General features: G+C 45.1%; 1 protein-coding gene across 1 annotated transcript in view; it reads right to left on the bottom strand.

Annotated features, from left to right (window-relative positions):
- The window catches only part of nAChRalpha1 (nicotinic acetylcholine receptor alpha1), a 121,662-nt gene extending 117,004 nt beyond the window's left edge, over window positions 1-4,658 (bottom strand). The window contains exon 1 of the mRNA XM_035884353.2: window positions 4,243-4,658. The gene's annotated coding sequence lies outside the window, so the exon portion shown is untranslated. The remainder of the gene's footprint in view (window positions 1-4,242) is intronic.
- Window positions 4,659-8,867: the final 4,209 nt, after the last annotated feature.

The following is an 8,867-nucleotide window of genomic DNA, read 5'->3' as shown; positions in this document are numbered from 1 at the left end:
AAGAATAAAAAGAGAAAAAAGTAGGAAACGAGCAAGACGCTCGATAACTTCATTGTAGAGACATAAAGTCTTCTACTATTACTACTGCTACTAGCATAATCACTATCATTATTATTATCACTATTATTATTATCACTATTACTACTATTACTACTATTACTACTACTATTACTAGTATCACTATTACTATTATTACTACTACTATTACTAATATCACTATTACTACTATTACTACTACTATTACTAGTATCACTATTACTACTATTACTATTACTATTACTAGTATCACTATTACTACTATTACTACTACTACTACTAGTATCACTACTACTACTACTATTACTACTACTACTATGACTACTACTATCATCACGAAAGAGACCAAACTCGACGAGAGACGACACACTGCCTGGAAATTATTATTTCGAAACATTTGCATTACAAAGTTTTCTATCGGCTTGTGTGACGCTCGCATCAACGTGTATATGTTGTATGTGTGTGTGTATAGGATAGACTCAAGGCACGACGAAAGAGGAGAGAGGAAAGGAGAGAAAATGGAGCAGCGCAGCGCAGTGGATACGCCTCACTTTGCACCGTAGTGTAACGCCGGTACTTCACACCGTGGCGCGAGGCTCAGAGGGGAGGGGGAGTTGCAAAGAGAGAAAGAGAGAGAGAGAGAGAGAGAAAGAGAGAGGGTGAGAAAGAGAGGGTGGAAGGCTGGCAAACTCGGCCGCTTTAACCTGCATCCGTGACTCCGCAGCGGCGTCAACCATCCCCGACCGTCAGCCCACTCCCACTACCTACTCTTGCCCACCCCTTTACCACCTTTCCTCGCTGCGAAATGAAAAATGCAATTCGTCCATGCTTCCTTTGGCCGGACAAAAATTAGCATTTCGATTGTGTCCACCCCTCGTACGGTAAAAGCTTCAAAAGGCATTGCCGTTGCAATTTTTCGATGTTCCCTCGATCGCACCCGACCTACGAACCATCCCCAACCATCCATATCCATCCCCACTCCATGCGATTTTCGCATATGAAGTGGCTGTTCGTTTTTTTTTCTTTTTTCTTTTCTTTCATTATTTTTTTTTTTATTGTTTGTTTTGTTTTCTTTCTTTTACGAAAAACTTGGCCATCGATGAGTATTCATAAGGGACAAAGACAAACGGTGGAATATTAAAAAAGCTTTCGACTTGTCAGGTATCTTTTTTTTAAAGTTAAAAAAAAAGGAAAAAAAAAGAAATATATAAAAAAAAAAAAAAGAAACTCATCAAATCCTTTTAATTCGATCTCGATGGTAAGAGAAAAATAGAATGATGTATAAACAAGATAAATAGACTTTCGTTCGTAATCGGCAAAGTTTGAAAGAATTATACGATTTCGACGAATTTTCGACGTAGCATTTTCCACAAGGAAACAAAGTTATTAGATATCTGAACGTTTTGCGGGCTACCGAAAGGAATCTTCCAGATGAGGGGATGATATACCTTTGCATCGTACTTCATTCCCTTATACCTTCTCGAAAGAAACTGCATATCGTCAGAGATTCGAAAACTTTGTACTGAAGTACTTCTATGGAATTTCATGCAATCATAGTGCGAACTTTAAGATGAGAGATAGAAATAAAGATAGAGATAGAGATAGAATGAGAGAGAAAAGGAGAGAGAGAGAGAGAGAGAGAGAGAGAGAGAGAGAGAAATTTGAATCGAATACGACGAAGGTAGACGTTAATTTGAATGTAAATCTCATCTCGTCGCGAGGGTATCATTGAATAGGCAGCCGACGAACCATAAATTTGAATAACATCAATATATTCTCGGTCACTAAATCACTGGCCGACGTCAACGTAGGCGAGACGATTGAGTGACGATGGCAGTTCTGCCCCACCTAATGGCACTTCTTGCTTCTATCACTCTCTCTCTCTCTCTCTCTCTCTCTCCTCTCTATGTCTATCTATTTATCTATCTATCTCTCTCTCTCTTTCTCTCTCTATGTCTATCTATTTATCTATCTATCTCTCTCTCTCTCTCTCTCTCTCTCTCTCTCTCTCTCTCTCTTTCTCTTTCTCTTTTTTCTATATCTTTCAAACCATCAAGTAAAATCGTTTTTCTACATAACGATGATTTATTATTATAAAGCCTACAAGACCGATGCGATCATTTTTCGGCTTTCTCTTTATCGATCAAATGTATTTTAGATAGAAAGAGAAAAAGAGATAGGAGACGGAGAGATAGAAATCGAGCTTCGTATCCTTTTTATGATAACGATGAATAGCACAGTCATTTAAATGATACCATGTCACGTCTCGTTTCACGTATGGAAAGAAAAAGATTTACGTATTCTACGTGCGTAGAAACGTAGTAATGCGTAGAAATTTCTCTCGAATCATTACACGCTCGATTTTCTCTCTCTCTCTCTCTCTCTCTCTCTCTCTATCTATCTATCTATCTATCTATTTATCTATCTCTATCCTTCCCGAGGCTTTCCACGAGTTTCGCGAATTTTCATCGACAAGAAGAAGAAAGAGAAAGAAAAATGAGAAAAAAAAAGAAAGAAAGGAAGAAAAAAGAGAAGAGAAAGAAAAATGAAAAAAAAGAAAGAAAGAAAGAAAGAAAAGGGAGAAGAGAAAAAAAAATAGAAAAATAAAAAAGAAGAAACACATACGTGGGTATCATTTATGCGCTGCTTTACAACACGCTTCGTCCGTGCTTTTGAAAAAAGCTTTAGAGATGCGAGTCAGGAAAGCACCACGGTATACTCTCTTTACTAGAGAGACCGTACCTTGACCGGAAAACGTTGCCTACCCCGCATTCAACGGACTTCTTAAAGTGGATTTTCAGATGATAGCGGGACTGGTTGAAATAAGATTATTTCGATAGAGCTCAGCTCTGGTCGATTTCAAAAATCTAGTCGATTATTTTAATCGACAACCGATAGAATTTTTATCGTGCACGATAATCTCCAAATGATATATATGTGGTATATATATATATATATATATATATATATATATCATTTATATATATATTATATATATATCATATATATATATATATATATGTATGTATTCTTTCTTTTCCTTTTCTTTCCTTTTTTTACAATAGATCCCAGCGTTCTCTATGTAAAGCAGTTACATACGATATAAACGGGTATTGAAATAAATTTATCTACTTTATATAGTTCCTTTTGCGCATATATACAATACTTTTTTTATTCGGTCATTCGATAATTCCCCTTTTAGAATTATTACATTTCTTCTAATTATCGTTAGAAACGTTTGAATGAAGTTACTAAAAGATCGATGATGTTCGATCGAATAATATGATCAATTTTACAAGGGGAAAAATTAATAAAGGAAAAAAAGAGAGAGAAAAAGAAAGAGAAAGAGAAAGAGAAAGAGAGAGAGAGAGAGAGAGAGAGAGAGAGAAAGAGAGAGAGATAATAAAGGAAAAGAAAGAGATATCAGAAAATTTTTCTCGGGAAATTTCGCGTTTCACGGTGAAAACTAAAATCCACGATCGTAGGAAATTCGAGTACAGTCTGCAGAGGACATCGGCACCGTCGATATCTTTCGTAGAATCAGCCGAAAGTTCAATGACACGCACGCGGCGCGTTGTCTCCGCACCGCACCTCTTCCTCGTCGAATCGATAAAAGTTTAAACTCGGCTAGCCTATCCGCGATATCCCCCTCCTTTTCTCTCTCTCTCTCTTTTTCTTTCTCTCTTTCTCTCTCTCTCTCTCTCTCTCTCTCTCTCTCTCTCTCTCTGTCTCTCTATCTATCTATCTATCTCTTTTCCCTCTCTTATTTAATCATCTGCTGAATTTCAAGCGCTACTTCGTCTATGGTTTTATATTCGACATTTTATCTTCTATATTAGCCAAGCCCTTCTCTTTTATATCTTTTTATCATTTCTTTTATTGATCTATTTATTTATCTTTTTTTCTTTTTTTTTTCATTTAATCCTTTCTTACCTTACTTTCATATCATCATTCTATTATTATCATTGATAATCTTATTCTTCCTTCGTTTTGAAGGATATAAGTAAATGTTGTCATTTGTCGTTAGTATAATATAATGATTCGCTAGTGTTAGATCTTACGACAACGTCTTCCTTCATAGGCTCTTTCTTTGTCACGCATGACGCACGTATAAGGGATGATAGAAAAAAAAGAGGGAAAAAAAAGAAAGAATAGAAAGAAGAATAGGGGGAAAAAAAAAGAAGAAGAAGAAATGATGAGACTCACGTAGTTATCTCGTCGGGTGGGCACATTGCCCGCGGGCGTCGGTGAGGAATAACGCCGAAGGACGACGAGCTACCGTAGCCCGGGCGTTCTACGTGGCTTCGAGCACGACAAGTTCGTGGCCCGTGGTGCCGATTTACCCGCAGCAGTCCCCAGTCCTCGCCGCGTCGACGTGGCGCACCCACACATATCCCCCGACTGCTCGTCCACGTCGTCGTCTTTGTCTCTATCTTTTTCGTTTTCGTTTTCGTCTTGTTCGTCCTCCACGAGTCCACACCGACGTTATCCGCGTCGGCGACGGCGGCGTCGTCGTCGTTGTTGTCCGTCACACTCGTCGTCGTTATTGTTGTCGTCGTCGGCGCGACGAACTCGACGCCGGCGCCGAGGATTAACGCGAACTTTTCTGCTCGGTACCAGCTAGAATCGTAGATGACGAACGACGACGAGATCGGTTGTACGAGAACACTTGGAGTAGAAATAGAGGAAGAAGAAGAAGAAGAAAAAGTAGAAGAAATAGAAGAAGAAGTAAAGGAAGAAGTAAAAGAAGAAGTAGAAGTAGAAAAAGAAGAATAAACACCGAGCACCAACACCACCGACAACCACAACGATGTTGACGAGGAGGATGATGGCGATGACCTTGACGTTAATGGAGACGACGATGGCGTTGACTTTGACGTTGACGCTGACACTGACGTTGACTCTGATGATGACGATGACGACGACGAAGAAGAAGAAGCGACGAATATAGTCCAGAGAATAGATCCGGACGGTAAGGGAACGGCACTGCTTCCCCTTCGAACGAGAAGGACCGAGATGGAGGAGACACGCGACCGTTGCCTCCGCTAGCAGCGACCGTTCAAAGGTCCTTGGAGGAGGAAGGAGCGAGGACGAGCCGCGGCTTTTGCGGCCGCGCGACCGACTACCATCGACAACAATATCGTCATTTGTATTGACATCTTTAACTTTCTCGTCAGCACGAACAACATGGACGCGTAGCCCGTAATCTTCCTAAAGACGAATCCCTTCAACGAGACCAACACCGCCGCCGTGATCGTCCTGATCGTTCTCGATCGTTTGTTTGCGTTATTGATAGCATTATTATTATCGTTAGTAATAATAGTAATAGTATTGTTATTATTCGCACTGCTTTTCGTCGGCTTCTGTTTCTTGCAAGGGAACTCTCTCGTCATTGTCGTCCCCGTCGCACAGCTCGTTGCCGGTAACGGCAAGTTCTTTTCTATTAGCCCGATATCCGTGCCAGTGAGACTAGTCGTATTAATAATAGTAGTAGTAGTAGTAGCAATAGTATTAGTAGTAGTAGTAGTAGTAGTAGTAGTACTAGCAGTAATAGTTGTAGTCGTAGCGTTAGCAGTAACAGCAGTCGCTGTAGCGGCAGTCGTCGTCCACGTCGTCTTCGTCCTCGTCGTCGTCGTCGCAGTCCTTGTAGCTGTAATAATAAAAGCAGCAGCAGCAGCAGCAGTAGCAGCAGCAGCAGCAATAGTAGTAGTAGTAGTAGTAGTAGTAGTAGTAGTAATAGTAGTAGTAGTAGTAGTGGTAGGAGGAAGAGTAGCGGTAGTCGGCCTATTCGTTGCCGTCGTTGCTCTCGTCCTCGGCGTCGTCCTCGTCGCGTTCACGCTCGCCGTTACTACACTACTCGACGTGTACGACCTCTTCGTTCTCTTCTTAGCCGATCCCGCCGTTGTCATCGTCGTACGAAACGAATCCGAGAGAACGTTCCGAGCGGCCATATCCCGCGGCGGAATCCAGCGGCTCCTGCCAGACGCAGCCGGGCCGACGAACGCACCGGCCGACCACTCGAGGCTTCTTCCACTTTGTCCACTTTGTCCTCTTCGTCTCCCTTATCAACGACTCTTTCCACTTGCCGCGCGAACCAGTAGTACTCGAGGAGGAGGAGGACGACGATCCCCGAATCGGTTGCGGGCTCAACGCCGGCAAACACGACGGCAGCCCTTCCGCGCTTCCGTCTCGAGTCCGCCGACCTTATCTCTTCTTTCTTCTCCGCCCTCTTTCTCCCTTTCAGCCTCGTTTTCTCCTTCTCGACGTTGTCCTCCACCTCGTCGTTTCTCGTTAACTCGCTCCACCGGAATCGCTCCAACACCGCACGCTCTCCGCCGCTAGACGCTGCCGAGAAGGACGATGCGGCACGTGCGGCAGCCCGCATAAGAGGCGGACGCCTCTTCCACGAGGCCGACGACGATCATTCACCTAGAGAGCACCCACCACTACACCACTACCACCACTACCACCACCACCACCACCATCACCACCACCGCTACCCCGAACGCCACGCTGACCTCCTCCTCCTCCTCCTCTTCCTCCTACCTTCCTTCCACCACCTCCTCGTTCCGCTTCCTACCGACTTTTCCTTTTGCCTCGACACACCTTTTTCTTTCCTTTCTTCCCACCCTCGCTCTTTTCTCCTCTTTCTCACTCTCTCTAACTCTCTTTCTCTCTCTCTCCCGCTCTCTCTCTCTCCTTCTCTCGCTATCAATTTAACAAAATACAATGTCTATCCGACAAACCGAAACGCCGCTACTTCAACCGCATTAAGCCTTCCGATGGACGTTGGACGACGCTTAGGCTCTCTCATGTCTCCGGCTTTTCGTTCTCTTTCTAACACTTCCTTGAAACTTATCTTCCTTCCCTCCGTTTGGACACCTTTCTCCTCCAGTTATTCCTCTTGTTAAAATTTACTTTTTTCCTTCTCCTTTTCCTCCTTCTCCTTCTTCTTTTTTCACTTCCTCCTCCTGTGCGACAACAGGAGCGAGGAAGCAGCGCTCGACGCGTACCTCTCGGCGGTCTTCTTCGGAAACTGCGCGTCCTCTCCTCGTCGTCGTGCGTGGGAGCTTGCGTGCGAGAGCTTGCGTGGAAGCTTGCGTGCCGAGTTGTATGTGCGCGCGCGTGCTCTCTTTCCTTCTCCTTTTCTCTATCCGCTTGAAAGCCGTCGTCGTGTGTGCATCAACTTTCTCGTAGAAACGTCAGGATTGCATGCGTGCCTGGGTACGTGCTTGATTGCATGCGTACGGGGACACATAGATCTGCGCGCTCGCGCGCTTCTTTTTTATTTTATATGACGAGAATAATCAGTTGGCCGGTCCACATCGCATTCTCTCTCTTTCGGCACTGCGTGGCCCGCAGCAGCGGCGGCAGCAGCAGCAGTAGTAGCAGCAGCAGCAGCAGCAGCAGCAGCACAGCAGCAACCAGCGGCAGGCACTCCCAGGACCCGTCTCTCTCTCTCTCTCTGACAATGTTCCGAGCGAGCAACCCACCTTAGCACTGACGCTCTCTGCTCGTTTCGGGGGGGTGTTGTGGCGAGCCGTCGCTCTACACTCCGCCCTCCACCACCCTTCTCTTCCTCCTCCTTCTCTTTTTCCTTCCTCTCTCTCTCTCTCTCTTTCTCTCTCTTTACTTCTCTCTCTCACTCTTTTTCTCCCTCTCTCGCTCTCTTTCTCCCTCTCTCGCTCTCTTTCTCCCTCTCTCTCTCTCTCTCTCTCTCTCTCTCGTTCCGTTCCACGGTTAGAGTTGCTCTCCGGTTAGAGCCCCGCCGCACAAGCCACCCTGCGCCCCGGGAGCCAATACCAACCCCATGTGGAAGCCCCAACGCGAGACGTCGGCGATGACTTGCGAAGTCGACCGAATGCGGCCGAGTCGCCGCCACCCCTGCGCACCGACACCAACCAACTGCCCTCCCTTCCTTCTCTATTCTTCCTCCACCTTCCTACTCCTCCTCGTAATTCTCTCTCTTTCTCTCTCTCTCTCTCTCTTTCTTCAAGCTCTACCATCACGCAGGTGCCGCCCCTGAAAGCTTGCCAAGCCCGCAAAACACCGCCGCTGCCGTCGCTGCTGCTGCCGTTGCTGCTGCTGCTGCTGATGCTGATGCTGTTGCCGCCGCTGCTGCTGCTGCTGCTGCCATGTGGCAGCACCGACAGGAATGACTGACCGAAGATGCACGATCATTGCCGAACTCCTACGAGACAAACAACGATGATGCGAGAGAGACCATGTGGAAACCTCGAGGCGTCGCCGACGCGCCATCAGTGCCGTATCTTTCATACTAGGTTTTGTTAAGTTAGTGTGTGTGTATCAGTCACGTGAGAAACATCCTAAATTCAAAACATTTCATTCAAGTCCAAGTCCAAAAGATCAAATTTCAAAGCTGCATGAATTCCATTCTTCTGTAAGATTCGATCTTTCAAGAGATAGCAAAGAGCATAGCTTTTGATGCTGCACTGGGCACGACCGAGAATCCACGAGCCGCCCTATTTCCCCCTCTCTCCTTCTCTCTGTTTCATCTACCCTTCCATATCTCTTTCTCTTACTACGGCACCCATTTAACCACCCTCGTTGCTCCTCTCTTCGTAAGGTACCCCAGTCGATACTGACACTGTCGGTGCGAGGTCGACTCGTCAGAGGGTGCTGAACGGAGACCAGAAGCGTCGACAGAGCGCTAAGAAAAAAAACTCTGCACTTATGCTGCGCTCCTCCAAATTTATTCCACCCTTCATTCTACTCCCGTCAAACATCCTCAGTATTGAATATCCTACAATAAAAGCCCTATCCGGTACGGATGTATCAAACACGTCCTTGCATCTTCACCCTTCATCCTA

The sequence above is a fragment of the Vespa mandarinia genome, chromosome 12 (assembly GCF_050613455.1).
Source record: "Vespa mandarinia isolate Hongniang chromosome 12, ASM5061345v1, whole genome shotgun sequence".
Taxonomy (NCBI): Eukaryota; Metazoa; Arthropoda; class Insecta; order Hymenoptera; family Vespidae; genus Vespa; species Vespa mandarinia.
Note: the sequence above shows the minus strand (reverse complement) of the source record. Positions and strands in the feature narration are given on the sequence as shown.